Source organism: Mustelus asterias, chromosome 15 (genome assembly GCF_964213995.1).
Source record: "Mustelus asterias chromosome 15, sMusAst1.hap1.1, whole genome shotgun sequence".
NCBI classification, from domain to species: domain Eukaryota; kingdom Metazoa; phylum Chordata; class Chondrichthyes; order Carcharhiniformes; family Triakidae; genus Mustelus; species Mustelus asterias.
The window spans coordinates 57,277,603-57,294,574 of NC_135815.1; the positions used below are offsets into that span (position 1 = coordinate 57,277,603).

Genomic DNA, 16,972 nt, shown 5'->3' on the forward strand with positions numbered 1-16,972 from the left:
GCAAAGCCAACTCAGGAGAGGGTTTTGTAAATAAACCGGCTCGAGAATGAGGAGGTAATGCAGCTAAATTACATTACCACACCCAAAGTGGGTCCAATCAAGATTAAACTCCAGGTAAATGGTCACCCCTGAGACATGGAGGTAGGCACAGAAGCCATTGTATCTATTATTGGTGAGTAGACCTAGAAGCGATTCAGATTGGGCATCTTGCCTTTAAGCCTGCGGGACACTAAGTCTAGAGATTAGGCACTTACACTGGGGAGCCCTTATGTATTGTTATGACCATGTAACCCCAGTTACACACAGGCAACAGACAGTCCAGGTCCCTCTAATAGTGGTGCAAGAACCTGGGCCCAGCCTTTTGGGAAGGAACTTGGGCTACAGAAAATCCAGCTGGATTGGCAATAGATCTTTAAAATGGGTACTGACAATTTAAACAAAATATTAGAGAAGTACCCCCAAGTGTTCCAAGAAGGCTTTGGAACGATTGGAAGCGCTAGGGTCAAGATCTACATGGACCCAGAGGCCCGACCTAACTGCCTCAAGGCACAACTGGTCCCCTATGCCATATGTGCCAAAATAGAGGCCGCATTGGAACATCTCGAGGAACTTAGCAATATATGCCCAGTACAATTTGCTGAATGGGCCTTGCCAGTAGTCCCAGTTTTAAAACCTGACAATTTGGTTGGTCTCTGCTAGGATTATAAATTGACAGTCAACAGAATCTCCCACTTAGGCAGATATCTATGCCATGCATTAAAGACTTGTGTGCATAGTTGGCTGGTCACATATTTTCCACATTAGACATGAGCCACACCTACCTCCAACTTGAGATGCCATCCAGGAAGTATGTCACCATAAATACTCACAAAGAACTGTATGAACATACTTGCTTGCCCTTTGGGGTGTCTTTGGCTTGCGCCATTTTTCAAAGGGTGATGGAGAACATTCTTCAAGGATGCCCAGAGTGGCAGTCTATCTGGATGACATTTAAATCTCAGGGGCTACTGCAAAGGAACATTTGGACAGTTTGAAGGAGATCTTACGGCTTTTTTCTGATGCTGACATCCAATTAAAAAAAATCAAAAGAGGTCGTGGCAAATACCAGAAGAGATAGCCTTTGCAAACGTCAAACAACTATTGCTGTAAACAAATATACTAGCCCATTATGACCCCTTGAGACCACTCATTGTAACCTGCAATGCCCCCCCTTGTGGGATAGGAACAGTATTATTGCACCATTGGGATGATGGGACAGAACGTCCAATCGCTTACACATCATGAACCCTGGCAGATGCAGAGAGGAAGTATGCGGAGATCAAAAAAAAGAAAGTTTGACCATGGTGTTTGTGGCGAAAAAAGTTCCACCAAAGTACATCTATGATCGGAATTTCACCATACTAACTGATCACAAACCTCTGTTGGACTTCAAAAAAGATAAGGTGAATCCTCCCATCGCATCAGCCCGGATCCAACGCTGGGCACCGCTATTAGGTGCTTATAAATATGCCCTAGAACATCGTCCAGGAAGACATATAGCCAACACAGATGCCTTGAGCCACCTGCCGCTACCCACCAGCCTACCTTCTCCTCCAAAGGTGGATGAAGTTGTCATGACCCTAAACATCATTGACAGTCTGTCAGTATCCACCAAGCAAATCCAGCCATGGGCCCAAAAGGACCAGAAGGGCGTCCTACGGAGGATTCAAAACCTTGGCCGGAATTCTTCCATCCCATCCGCCACTGGAATTTTAGCAGGCGAGTTGGGGAGAATATGGAATGCCATTGACAGTCGGAAAGGAATTTCCGGCTTTTAGACCAGCGTGGTTGGAGAATTCCGCCCCTTATCTCTCTAAATATCAAGAGTTGAGAATAGAAGATGGCATCATCTTGAGGGAAGCCCCGATGGTTGTCCCTTGTCCCGGCCAGTGACCAATACTTCAAGAATTGCCCAATGGCTACCCTGGAATTCATAAGATGGAAATGCTCGCAAGGAGCTATGTGTGGTACCTTGGCATAGATAGTGATATTGAAAACTTGGTCAAGCGGTACAAAATCTGACAGGAAAACCAGAAGGCCCCATTGTGTTGGGAGCGACGGGAAACCCTCAAACTCAGAGGTGGCGGGGGGAGGGGTGTGATAACCCCCACAAGGTCCATGGGGAATCACTGATTGATTTCCCTGAAGGGCTCATTGAGTTCCCCGGTAACAGGCAGTGAGTGGCCTGTCCGGCTGGAACTGAGGAAGCTTTTCATAAGTCAGGCCCCGGATTGGGCCTGCTAAACTGTAGTCCCAGCCTGACTGTCTGCCCCATTATCACGGCTACATTCACAGAGGGTGTCCCTGGAGAGATGCATGCGGTGTCCCTAGGCGCTGTTGAGTCCTTTCGTGTTCGTTGGGTACCGTAGGGACTGGGATATATTATTGACCCCTTTAATCACATTTTGGTTTGATATGTTAAGTTCTCTGTACACTTTGCTTTTTATTTCAGGCGGTTTCCCTCCCACACCCTACCCCACCCCCCCTTTTAAGGGGTTGCCCCTTTTACTTTGTCCCTCAGTTTGGTTGATTTAGTTTATTTGATTTGCTAAAAAGAATGGCAGGGACTAGTGTGCATACACCACAGTAGTGATTTACTTTGCATTTGTAATAAATGGCATGGTGACACAGTGGTTAACATTGCTGCCTCACAGTGCTAGGGACCCAGATTAGATTCTAGCTTTGGGTAACTGTGTGGAGTTTGCACATTTTCCCTATGCCTGCATGCATTTCCTTCAGATGCTCCGGTTTCCTCCCACAAGATGTGCAGGTTAGGTGGATTGGCCATGCTAAATTGCCCCTAAGTGTCCCAAGATATTTGCTTTATTTATTGTCACATGCATTGGTATACAATGAAAAGTATTGTTTTTTGTGCTATACAAAGCATACTGTTCATAGAGTACATAGGGAAGTAAAGGAAAGGGTGCAGAATGTAGTGTTACAGTACAGTCATAGCTATGGTATAGACAGATCAACTTCATATAAAGTAGGTCCACTCAAGTCTGATGGCAGCAGGGAAGAGGCTGTTCTTGAATCAGTTGATATGTGTTCTCAGACTTCTGTATCTTTTTCCCAATGTAAGAAGGTGGAAGAGGGTATGTCCAGGGTGCATTAGGGGGTTTAGCGGGGTAAATGCGTGGATTACGGTAATGAGGCAGGGGTGGGCAGAATGACCTCCTTTTGCACTGTAAGGAGTCCATGATTCTATGTTCCTTTCCAGTTGAGCTTATTGAATCATTCCAGTTTTTAAAGATGTCTTGGTCTGCACGTTCTGTTTCTATGTTGTAGATTCTATGTAACTCTAAGAATGTGGTCCCAGAATACTAATTCGATCCTGATATGCAATGTGATAAAAAATAATTTAACTTGTTCAGGCATGTGAACCAATTTGCTTGGTCATAGGCCGTCATTCATGGCTATTTTCATTTGTATCTTGCTTTTGACTTTCCAAGCTTTCCATTTTTGTAGGTTGGTATAATGGGAAAACACTAGTTCTTCACCGTATTTTGCTTACTTATCTGGTATTAGGGTGACCAAATCTCAGAAAAATATAAGGGCATTCTGCCATGGGAGGGGGATGCGTGGAGAAGGGGTGGTGTCCATTAGACCTGGGAATGGGAGGAGAAGTTGTGGTGCTGACAGGGTTCTGAGAGTGGGGAGGAGGGGAGATTCTGGTGTTGGTGGGGGGTGTGATATGGGGGGTGCGGTGGGCAGTGTGCTGGCTCCATGCATGCACAAGGTTTAATGGTTGATCTCTGGGAAAAGCGACATCTCAGATGCATGCAGCCTCGGATACTGGACAGGGGCCTCAGATACAGGGCAATCTCATATCATAAAATAAGAGACTGTTGAGTACCTTGTCTGGTAATATTTTATACATTCATACCAAAATAAGGATTTATATAGTATTTTTCATAGTCATCACTTTACAGCCAACTAAGTCCATTTTGAAGTTCAGTTACTGTAATGTAGGAAACTGATAGATTATTCCTATTCCATGCTGCAAATTATTTAAAATATTTATATTTAAATTCCAGTAACAACTTCAGGACATGTTTTAATTGGATTTCTCAATTTCATAGACAGTTTCTAACTATTCTGGAACTCTCCTCTACAGGCTTTAAAGATTTTTCTTGACCAAGCTTTTAGCTATCTGACCGAATATCTTCTCGTGGCTCAATATCATAGTTTATTTAAATTCTCATGCGAAGGTCTTGGGATACTTAATTACTGTATAGGCGCTATATAAATGCAGGTTATTGTTGAAGCGGTAAGTAGCTCACACAACTGGCTGGCGAGTTAGGCGCCAGCAGAGAGCGGCTGGGCGGGACTCCCGCCTTCCTGTAAAGGGCGCCAAGGAGGAGATATTTCTTCCCGGTTTCGAACCGGTGACCTTGCGTGTGCGAGGCGAACGCGAACCACTACACTACAGAAATGTATGCACATGAAGCGGATCCAGTTTACTAGTGGAGCAACTAAACTCGGGGCACCAAGTAGGAAGTTTGCAGAAACGGAGACAGCGGATTTAGAGAGGAATAAACATGCCTTCGAGAAAAACTGAGGCGAAAAACCGCCTGAGCGGCAGGAGAGGAGCGGCCGGAGACCCTGTCAATCTCTCCAATGTCAGACTGACAGCGGAGCGAGACAGGGAGTGCGGCCTTCTGCAGGTAAACGGGAGGGAGCAGCCCGAGCGCGGCTTCTCCCTGACTCACACCTTCCCCAGCCGAGGGTTGGCCGGACTCCGGGTGCGCGCGGCGGGCGGATGGGGCGGATGGGGCGCGCGGATGGGGCGGGTGCGCGCGGCGGGCGGATGGGGCGGGTGCGCGCGGCGGGGGCGCGCGGCGGGCGGATGGGGCGGGGGCGCGCGGCGGGACTTGGAAGGTTTTAAGTGAGGAGCTGGAGGCTGTGGTTTGTGTGCTCCCTTCCTGAACAATGTTGTTTATGTGATGGTCTTAGTGAATGATCTCGGAACGTTAAAGCTTCAATGTATAAGTTATTGTAAACTTAAAACTGGGCTTTAGTTTTTTTTTAAACAACTACCTCACTTGCTTGCTGTAAAGGCTTTATCTCCTGGGCTGGGATTCTCATTTGCCTTTTGTACTTGTACAAAAGTTGGGGCCAGATTGATAGACATGGGGTGAAAACTGGGAGATTTACATCAAAGTTCTGACACGCACACAGTCAAACTGTCCGGGAAGTTCAATACTGATGCAGCCGACCTAGATTATTTGAATAGCTTTATCGAATCTCTCAATCACCTTTTCTGCAGGGAAAGCAGCCTTCACTCCTCTACTGATGAAAATGGATTTAAGTTCCTCATCCTTTGAACCATTCTCATAAATCTTTTCTGTATTCTTTCCAGTGCCTTCAGATCCTTCCTAAGGCGTGGCATCCAGAACTGGTTGCAATACCCCAGCTGAGGCTGACCTAGTGGGTGGAATTTTACGAGATTGATTCTAAATGTCCAGCTAGCGTGAAAGTGGAAGAGTTCCTGATCTGTTTTTTTGGGCGGGTTTTCATGAGCAATCTTACGTACTTAGTCACTGAAAAAATGGTGTAGACCATTTCTAGCTGCTGCAGGTAGTGGGCTGGGCTTGGTTCACCAGCTAGCCTGTAGAGGGAGCTAATATGCATGTGCAGACCTCTGATGCTGCACAGACCCAATTGCAACAGCAGGGGTCTGACAGATAGCTGTCAGGCCCCTCCTGCTGTAGGCAGCCTTAACCAATACGATTCCCCCACCCCCCCCTTCCCCACAATCGCGGAGGCCTGCGGCCAATTGGTAGACTCAAAACGCATGGACATCTAGCCCTGCTGTCCAGATCAATCATGCCTCCTCCCCGTGATCCGATTGCATTTGCAGAGTGACAGCAAACCGCCCCCCCCCCCCAGATCCGATCACATCTGCAGAGTGCGCAACAGCCCCTATCCCTGCCTCCCTCCCTGATCGGGCTGCCGCCTTCTGGCACCACCCTGTTCTGGCCCTGTCCCTTCTAGCCATGCTCCCCATAGGTCCTGCCCCTGGCAATGCCCAGTGGGCACTGCACAAGGGGCAACCCCCCTTGCCCTCAGCCTCCCCGGGGGACCTCAATGGTTCCACCGGCGAGGCCAACACGACTGTTCACCGTTGATGGGGAACAAGTGTTTTCCTCGCCGGAGAGAACCTCTCCCAGTAGGACCATAAAGGCAAGTGAGCCCGGATGATTGAGCGCCGGGCTCACTAAACAGATGCAAATCTTCATTTAGATAAATTTGAAGAAATTATTTAGCCTCTTGCCCATGTCCAGTGAGAGGCTGACCTCGACGGACATCCGGCTCTCCATAAAATCGCGGGCATGATCCTGATTTCTCGCCTCTTGCACGATTTTACTGGCTCTGCCCATCGATGGGCGGAGTGAGCCGGTAAAAGCCCAGCCAGTGTCTAATAAATGCTCAACTCCTTGCTATTGTACTCACTCCCCTATTTATAAAGTCTAGGATACTGTATGCTGTATTAACTATGCTTGCAATCAGTTCTTCAATTATTTATGCACATAAACGCCTAGATTCTTTTACCCCTCCATCTCCTTCTACCCTTGGGGCAGCATGGTGGCAAAGTGGTTAGCACTGCTGCCTCACAGCGCCAGGGACTCGAGTACAATTCCAGCCTTAGGAGATTGTGTGTATGGGGTTTGCACATTCTCTGCATGGGTTTCCTCTGCATGCCCTGGTTTCCTCCCACAGTTCAAAGATGTGCAGCTTAGGTGGATTCACCATGCTAAATTTGTCCCTTAGCATCCCAAGATGTGTTGGTTGGGGAATTATTGGGGTAAATATTTGGGGTACTGGGATAGCGCAGGGGGCGGGCCTGTGTAAGATGCTCTGTTGGAGAGTTGGTGCAGACTTGAAGGGCGAAATGGCCTTCTGCACTGTAGGGATGCTGAGTTCTGCCCCCTTTCGAATTGTACACGTTATTTCGTTTTGTCTCCATGTTCTTCCTGCCAAAATGAATCACTTCACGTTTCTCTGCATTGAACTTCATCTGCCACCTGTCTACCCAACTCACCAATCTGCCTATGTTGCTAAGTTCCACATTATCCCCCTCACAGTCCTCAGTGATATAGCCAATGTAACTGAACTGAGCACCACAACCATTTTTCCACCCATCCCTCTGACCTGGCTAACTCCCCTGACCTAACTCGACCGACTTCCTGAACAAACATGACTACAATCCCCACCCGACTACAATCCCCACCCAACTACTCTCCTGGTCTGACCTGAGCACCCACATTGACCACATTCTCCCCCCCACCCCCCGCCCCCCAACTTGACTACCCACTCACACATAGAACATAGAACAGTACAGCACAGAACAGGCCCTTCGGCCCACGATGTTGTGCCGAGCTTTATCTGAAAACAAGATCAAGCTATCCCACTCCCTATCATCCTGGTGTGCTCCATGTGCCTATCCAGTAACCGCTTAAAGGTTCCTAAAGTGTCTGACTCCACTATCACTGCAGGCAGTCCATTCCACACCCCAACCACTCTCTGCGTAAAGAACCTACCTCTGATATCCTTCCTATATCTCCCACCACGAACCCTATAGTTATGCCCCCTTGTAATAGCTCCATCCACCCGAGGAAATAGTCTTTGAACGTTCACTCTATCTATCCCCTTCCTCATTTTATAAACCTCTATTAAGTCTCCCCTCAGCCTCCTCCGCTCCAGAGAGAACAGCCCTAGCTCCCTCAACCTTTCCTCATAAGACCTACCCTCCAAACCAGGCAGCATCCTGGTAAATCTTCTCTGCACTCTTTCCAGCGCTTCCACATCCTTCTTATAGTGAGGTGACCAGAACTGCACACAATATTCCAAATGTGGTCTCACCAAGGTCCTGTATAGTTGCAGCATAACCCCACGGCTCTTAAACTTCAACCCCCTGTTAATAAAAGCTAACACACTATAGGCCTTCTTCACAGCTCTATCCACTTGAGTGGCAACCTTTAGAGATCTGTGGATATGGACCCCAAGATCTCTCTGTTCCTCCACAGTCTTCAGAACCCTACCTTTGACCCTGTAATCCACATTTAAATTTGTCCTACCAAAATGAATCACCTCACATTTATCAGGGTTAAACTCCATTTGCCATTTTTCAGCCCAGCTTTGCATCCTATCTATGTCTCTTTGCAGCCTACAACAGCCCTCCACCTCATCCACTACTCCACCAATCTTGGTGTCATCAGCAAATTTACTGATCCACCCTTCAGCCCCCTCCTCCTAAGTCATTAATAAAAATCACAAAGAGCAGAGGACCAAGCACTGATCCCTGTGGCACTCCGCTAGCAACCTGCCTCCAATCCGAAAATTTTCCATCCACCACCACCCTCTGTCTTCGATCAGACAGCCAGTTACCTATCCAATCGGCCAACTTTCCCTCTATCCCACACCTCCTCACTTTCATCATAAGCCGACCATGGGGGACCTTATCAAACGCCTTACTAAAATCCATGTATATGACATCAACTGCCCTACCTTCATCAACACACATAGTTACCTCCTCAAAAAATTCAATCAAATTTGTGAGGCACGACTTGCCCTTCACAAATCCGTGCTGACTATCCCGGATTAATCCGTATCCTTCTAAATGGTCGTAAATCCCATCCCTAAGGACCTTTTCCATCAACTTACCAACCACCGAAGTAAGACTAACCGGTCTATAATTACCAGGGTCATTTCTATTCCCTTTCTTAAACAGAGGAACAACATTCGCCATTCTCCAGTCTTCTGGCACTATCCCCGTGGACAGTGAGGACCCAAAGATCAAAGCCAAAGGCTCTGCAATCTCATCCCTTGCCTCCCAAAGAATCCTAGGATATATTTCTTCAGGCTGGACACTAACCCACCGAAAACTCAGACCTTTAAAAACTTACCTGAATACGGCAGCTGATGTGGAGTAAATGGGGTATGTCCTCTCTTTGTCCATGTCTTGCGCTTGATGGTCTGTCCTATGGATGTCTGCACTGACCCATTGATGCTTCAGCTGAGATGGAAAGTCCTGGCTGAAAAATTACAAAAGGTTTGGGACGCTGAAACCTTCACGGATAGCGTCAATGCTGACGGGAAGATTGACGACATTGTCTTTGTTTCTGCAGCTTCTGCTACTTCAACCAATTACTTCAACCAATCATCTTTCTTTGGTTTCAATCAATGGCTCATTTATGAGACTGAATTCAAAATAATTTTCATTGTATATATTGTTATTGGGTTTCTGCAAACTGTAATAGTAAATGTGAGGAACTAAACAGGGTGGAGGAACCAAGCGATCTGGGAATACAGAGACAAATTGCTAAAAGTGGCAATATCAGTAGGTCATAAAGAGTGTAACTCAAGTACAGACTTTCATTTTAACATGAGAATACAAGATCAGGCAAGTAATGTTAAGTTTGGATAGAGAATTGATTAGCTCACACTTGGGAGTATATGTGCCGATCTGGCTTCCATAGAAAGAGGATATTGGACACATAGGAGACAGCACAGTGAGAGGACTGGCCTCTTTGGAGCTAAAGAAAGAGATGACATGATTGGAAACCAAATACAACAACTTGTATTGATTTAGCACCTTTTACTTCAAATAAGCATTTTAAAACATAATATCACATCAAGCCACATAAGGAGAAAGATATTAGGTCAGCTGACCAAAAGCTTGGTCAAAGAGGTAGGTTTTAAGGATTGTCATAAAGGAGGAAAGTGAGAGAGGTTTTGGGAGGGAATTCCAGAGATTAGGGTATAACGCAACAGAAGATGTGGCTGCCAGTGGGAAAGCAATTAAAATTGGGGATGCACAAAAAGCTAGAATTCGATGAGCACAGATATCTCGGAGGTTCATGGGTTGGAGGAGATACAGAGATAGAAAGGGATAAGGCTGCAGAGAGTTTGAAAACAAGGATCAAAATTTTAAAATCAAGACCTATCTTGACCAGGAGCCAGTGTAGGTCTGTGAGCAAAGGGGTGATAGGTGAATGGGACTTGGGTGCTAGGGCTGATTGTGTTAGATTTAAAGGAGAGAGGAATAACACCTAGAGAGCGAGAGAGAAATGTTTACAATGTAAGCTGACATATGCACCAGGAGAAGCTGAGTGGTCAGCAGTTTAGTGGGAATAGGGTCAAGGGAACAGGATTTCCTGGGTGACATTAGCTCTGAGAGGGCATAATGTGAGTTAGGAAAGAAACTAGAGAAATGTGCAAGTTCTGGGTTAGCTTTAGAGGAAGTTTTGCCAGGTGGGCTACAGGAAGGAAGAGACACACAGAGCCTGATCGATGATCTTAATCTTTGAGACATATTCGAGTCCATTAGCTCTTCTGAGCATTTATTGTTTGAGGCGAGAGTGGAGAGAGATCAGGGAGTGGGATTTAAGAAGACTTTAAGAAGGATGATCCTGGAACAGTGTGCAGTTTGAGGAGACAAGAGCTGGACACTATAATGCTTCATGTGGTCCAGTCAAATCTGGCTGTTAAACTAGCTGTTCACCATATTTTGTGCTTAAGAGAGTGAAGATGAGGATCATACTTGAGGGAATGACCATGGTGAGAGAGCATATGGTTTTATTGAAGACAAAGGCATCAGTTGAGCTAACCAATGGCTGCAGACATGCTGTGGTGAATGGGGGCCAGAGACTGTTGGAATTTTTAAAGTGTAATTATAAGTGAATTGTTTTTTTTCCCCCCTAATAGTAGTGTTTAAATTTATTAAGGAGTTTTAATGGAGGGATATGGAGAAACTGATAAAAGAACAAAGTGACCTGTGAGAGATCAAATATTGAATTTGGGAGGAATGTCTTTAAACAGTAGTTTAATATAAAATTTGGTGTCATTGGGAACGGTTAAAGCAGATAGTATTGATCCATGCAAAGGGAGACTTGATGGAAGCACCAGGTAGGATCGTTGTTGGAGGGGAAAGAGAGCTGGTTAAAATGAGATAATTCACAATTGTTACAATGCTAAAGGAGACCTTCGTGTTTACACCGGCTCTCCAAACGACTTAGTGCCATTCTCCTGCCTTTTCACTGTACCCTCACATATTGTTTCTATTCAAATAATCTAGACAAGTTGAAGGTTTTTTTTTGGAATATTATCATTTGCATAGATCAGTTAGAGTGGCTTGTTTTTGTACTGTAATTTTATATAATTGTGTTGCTTTTGTATTATGCTGACTTGGGCCATGAAAAACTCCGAGCAGTCCAGTTCTTGATTTGTCCATTGTAAACTTCCTGAAAGCAGGTTTGCTTTGTAACTGTATTGGTGTTCAAAGTTCTTTCTCTAACAGTTGGAGCATTGAGATAGTAAATTAAAAACTATCTCACAAGCATATTACATAATGAATTGAAAAAAGTTCATTGGTTTAAGTGTGTTATTTTGCTACTGTGTAATAATACATTAAACATGTCCTGTGAATGCTGTAAATAGAAAGTTGAAAATTCTGTCTTTCTGAGCAATCCCTAAAGACTAGCTCACCTGTCCAGTGCCTTTTTGCTCTGATCCCTGGAGTTTTCTAGCACTGAAACGTGATATAGGATGTCTCTGTCACATTTAATAGTATTTTTCTGCTTTTGCAGTTTCAGCACTTAAAAATATATCCTGATTTTGAGAATATGCTGCTTTTTCAGCCAATATTCCTTGTACACCTTTCAAGCAAAGGGTCTATTTATTGGTTTCTATAACTAGAGGGGACCGATCTAACTATGTTAGCACTTTCGTTTCAAAAATTGTTCTGCTTTTTAAAAAAAAAATTCTTAGATGCAATTGACATTGGCAAGTCAGTGCCTAATGTCCATCCCAAAGCAAGTTGGCTTTTGTTGTGATTTTTAAATAATGCATGGACAACTTGAGTGGTTCTTAGGAAAACTTATTGACATTTGTGTGGGCCTGGAATCTGGTGTAGACCACGTGGATTTATTGAATTAAATTTCCCACCAAACATTTGTTACCAGTTCAGTACACTACTCTTCTCATTGGATATTTAGGGATTAGTGTTTGCTGGTGAAACAACACAAACTCTGCTCTGAGAGTGCTTATTCTCTCATTTGACTGGAATAATAAAGCAACACAAATGCGTGGATGAAAAATTGAAATTGACTGAGAAGTACTTCTGTCACGTTTCTGATTTCTGCTTGTAGAATTGAGAATGTCCATTGTGTGGGTATTAATGCTAATGCAGATCATGAAATAAATTGTTACTAGTTACATACAGTGGACAATTATTAACAAGAGTGTCTTGTTTTCTTTATTAATAGCATGAGTTGACAAATTTGCAGCAAATGAATTTATCACTTCAAGCTGTCCTTCAAATGGTTGTCTCCTTCAACAAGGTACGGTATTAGAAATTCTGTGGAAGAACACTGATCTGCATCAAGAAGTATTTCTCACATATGCTTAACTTTGGAATTCATATTTTGAAAAGTTTTGTTTGGCATTTAAAAGAAATTTTGAATCAGTTACCTTGTATAATCCATATGCCAAACTAACCTGTGTAGATTTAATGCCCCAAATCTCTGATAATAGGACGGAGATTAACTGATTAAAATGAATCAATACAATGGAAAAGGCCATTCTATCTTATTTATGCAATTAGTTATAACTAAATAAACTTATATTATCATTGTTTCTTTACTCCACAAAAAAGCCTACTTGTGGACAGTTATATATCCCAATAACCATTTTTATTTACTTTATGGAATGCTGATTGGAATTAATATGAGCCCAGTGACTAGCATGACAAATCAGTGTGATGCTGGAAATAGGTTGGATTGAAATGAAGATATGAAGGGAAACCATCCATTTATTTTATGATGAATTTATATTGCAGCCATAAGCAGCTCTGCAATTACTTTTGGATTCTTTAGATGAAAGGTATTGCACTTTAAAAAATTGTGGTCATAAAACCTATTGCCACCTTGCAATAATCTATACAACATGGGTGGGAAAAGAAAAATTGATTTTCTTGAACTTAAAGCTAATCTTAATCATACCTTGCACAAATCAAATAAATCTAGTTGTTCTTAGATATGCACAAAACCTTAGCTATCGTTACGGGAAAAGCTGGATTCATCATCTTGTAAGCCATTTAAATTTGAAAAGAAGGTAACTTTCTGAACTAAAATTCTTGAGAAGGTTTTGTGAGATTGAAGTGCCTTTCCGATACCCTCTACCCATATTTTTCTCAGTTGAGCATAAACTGAGTCGGGCAATCTGTTCTCTGGACTCTATTAGTTCTAAACTGAAGAGTTTATTATGAGATTTGTGATGGTGGCCCATTGACAACACTCTAACCACCATTTCCATTCTCCTCCCTGTGGGAAATTATAATTGGTATTTGCTGTGATATTTTCAGCAGGAATTCAACAGCATGGTTTAATTCCACCTCCCTCACAACTTGCCTCTCCAGTGCTCGCTGTATGACCCAGGCCTCCCCTTGTTACTTTGATTGTGGATCACCCAAATTGATGAGATTTTTCATTTACTCCAAGTTGCAGGCATCAATGTTCAAACAATTTGGATGAAAAATTGAAATTGACTGAGAAGTACTTCTATCACGTTTCTGATCTCTGAATAAAATATTTATTATTTTATTTCAGATTATTGAGGAGGTCAGCCAGAACTTTAATCACCTTACAGGTCAGTGCTCAGCAATGGATCATTGCTTTAGGTTGTATACAAGTGGCTACCTCTTTCTTCCTACTTAGGGGTAGAGGTCAGCAGAATCTCTGATTCCAAGATAATATGCCTGGCAATGGGTGACTGTAACCAAGTCTATACCGGGCGGCACGGTAGCACAGTGGTTAGCACTGCTGCTTCACAGCTCCAGGGTCCTGGGTTCGATTCCCGGCTCGGGTCACTGTCTGTGTGGAGTTTGCACATTCTCCTCATGTCTGCGTGGGTTTCCTCCGGGTGCTCCGGTTTCCTCCCACAGTCCAAAGATGTGCAGGTTAGGTTGATTGGCCAGGTTAAAAAATTGCCCCTTAGAGTCCTGCGATGCATAGGTTAGAGGGATTAGCGGGTAAATATGTGGGGGTGGGGCCTGGGTGGGATTGTGGTCGGTGCAGACTCGATGGGCCGAATGGCCTCCTTCTGCACTGTAGGGTTTCTATGATTTTGTGATACTTGGTGATCTGAAAGCTGATCTAGAAGGTATTACTAAGTGCTAGTAATGATTGGTCAATCATTCTGGCTTGATAATGGGATCTGTTGCTGGAGATTGGGTTCCTTCTATTTAGTTCCTGGCAATATTGCAAGAAGTCCCCAAACCAATGGGGCAACTAGGAAAAGCAGAGGAAGTTTACCAGGGCATCAAGTAATGAGATAGTTTTAACTGAACGCCAAGCAGCACGCTGCTGTTTTCAACCTTGGTTTTCCCTAACCCTTCACTATCATTCCTGTGTCAGTCAAGAATCATGACTGTATGTCATTACATCAGTGTATAGTGTTAAATGACACACAAATATGACTTACACCTGCAATTTATTATTTTTTATGTAGAGCTAAATGAAGGATGGTCGACTTTCTTTGGGGTACAGAAGTGATCAAGAATACAAAATAAATGCTGAAATCCAAAGTTCTGATGCTTGGATGTGGTAATATTACCTTGTGCATAAAATTGAACTCTTTGAGATGTGTTTTTTCTGTATTTACACATTTCAACAGACAGATTGCAATAAAATGGCAATGCATTATAACAATGCCTGTTTTTGCAACCAAACTGATGTGCTTGTCTACATAATGTCAAGAGGTAACTCAAGTTTTGAATATATTTCTGGAACTAGGATAGGTAATGTTACTGTAGTTTTGTTCTCATTTTTGCCTAGGCCAGTGATTTCTAAACTTATCAAATGAAGTAAAACTGATTAGATCTAACTCTTGTTCAAAAAAATTGTACCCATTTTATTTTCCAAACTACTTTTGGCCTATTTCTAAAAAAAGAGGCACTCGTTTGTAATAACGGGAACAACATGTTAGTTGCTAATTGGAAGTTTTTAACAGTGTATGGTTATTTACTATGTCTGCAGTAAATTTGAGCTATAACCTGACACTAGAATAAAATAGATTTGACATCACTTAATTCCTTCAATTAAGTGAACACAATGCATGACTTATAGAATATCTAGTTGCACCTTTTGCTATCTCTTTTGGTTACCAAAGTAATTGGTGCTTTGCTCAAGCAATGTTCTGTGCTGAGGTTCTGTTCCGACCCCTTGGTTTCTCTCATTCCTGTGTTTGTATAGTTTGTCCAAAGACTGCTGGAACGTTTGGCTTCCTAAAAGACAAAATTATTGCAAGTCAAAACACTATCAAACAAAAGGTTTTTTTTTGTCTTACGTCATATATGTCAAGAACTATAACACAGACCAATATGACTCAAATAAAAGTTCTCCTTTTATCTATAATTTGGTGAAATATGTTGAAATAGAACATTTTTAAAATCATCTGGTTTAGCTAGCTAGTACAAAAACATGGGATCATAGACCAAGTGTGGAATTAAACCACACCATCCTGCTTCTGCTATGTCTACTTATTCTAATATTTCCATGTTTTTAGTTTGGGGGTTTAAGAGAGCAGTACAGTTGCCTTATTTTTGCTTGTAGTCTTCCAATAATCCTACTGGGGTCTGTTGAAGGACTGAGTTTTTTTATTGAGTTTCATCAAAGTTGATACAAAATTTGTATCCTTCATAGTGTTCGATACTGCTGAAAATAGCAATGTTGACTGGCAAACAGCATATCATCAAGGTAAAAGCAGAGGAAATCTCTTCCCCTGTCCTGAGTTTCATGTAATGAATATGGGTTTTCTAACTGGTGGATTTGGGCTCCACACTTCCCCACCCTCAATATCCTTAAGGGGTAAATGTACTGCTGAGTTACACAGTATAAGCTAGGGCACAGAAGAGAGTGCTGTAATTTGTTTTAATACAACAGACGTTGCAGTGCGTTATCGCCAAAAAGCCAAATATATATTGCTTTTAGGTTAATGCACTAAGCCACTTGAGAAGACGACGTGAAACCTCCTGTACCTCCTAAAGGTTTGACCCATTGATGGTGTAATCATAATTAAAACTTTACTTGGTATACATTAAGGAATTATGGAATATGATTACAACAGTCTTATTGAATTTGGTTCATTTTACATATGAACATACAAATTAGGAGCAAGAGTAGGCCACTCGGCCCTTCGAGCTTGCTCTGCCATTCAATAAGATCATGATTTATCTGATTGTAGCTGCAACTCCACATTCCCACCTATCCCCAATAACCTTTCACACCTTGCTTATTAAGAATCCATCTAGCTCTGTCTTTAAGAATATTCAAAGACTCTGTTTCCACCATCCTGTGGGGAAGACAATTCCAAAGACTCACATCCCTCAGAGGAAAGAATTCTCCTCATCTCTGTCTCATCTTTTGACAGTGACCCCAGTTCTAGATTCTCCCACAAGAGGAAGCATGCTTTCCACATCCACCTGATCTTGTGCACCAATCAAGTTGCCTCTTACTCTTCTAAACTCTGGTGGCTACAAACCTAGCCTCTCCAACCTTTCCTCATAAGACAACCCTCCCATTCCAGGTATTAGTCTAGTGAATCTTCTCTCAGCTGCTTTCAATGCATTTACATCCTTCCTTAAATAAGAAGACTTACACTGTACACAGTACTCCAGATGTGATCTCACCAGTGCCCTGTATAATTGAAGCATGAGCTCTCTATGCTCTGTTTGTATTTAATTCCACTGAAATAGATGATATTCTGTTAGCTTTCCTTGTTATTTGCTGTACCTGCATACTAACCTTTTGCTATTCATACACTAGGACTCCGGATCTCTCAGCATTGCAGAGCTTTGCAATCTCTCTCCATTCAGATAATATGCTTTTTTTATTTGTCCTGCCAAAATGGACAATTTCACATTTTCCCATAT

The 16,972-nt window shown here is 43.1% G+C and overlaps 1 long non-coding RNA gene across 1 annotated transcript; it reads left to right on the top strand.

Annotated features, from left to right (window-relative positions):
• The first annotated feature begins 4,320 nt into the window (after positions 1 to 4,320).
• On the top strand, positions 4,321 to 14,767 carry LOC144504825 (uncharacterized). Its single transcript, XR_013499704.1, has 4 exons — positions 4,321 to 4,706; positions 12,309 to 12,383; positions 13,650 to 13,689; positions 14,551 to 14,767. It is a non-coding gene; the product is annotated as an uncharacterized LOC144504825 (long non-coding RNA).
• Positions 14,768 to 16,972: the final 2,205 nt, after the last annotated feature.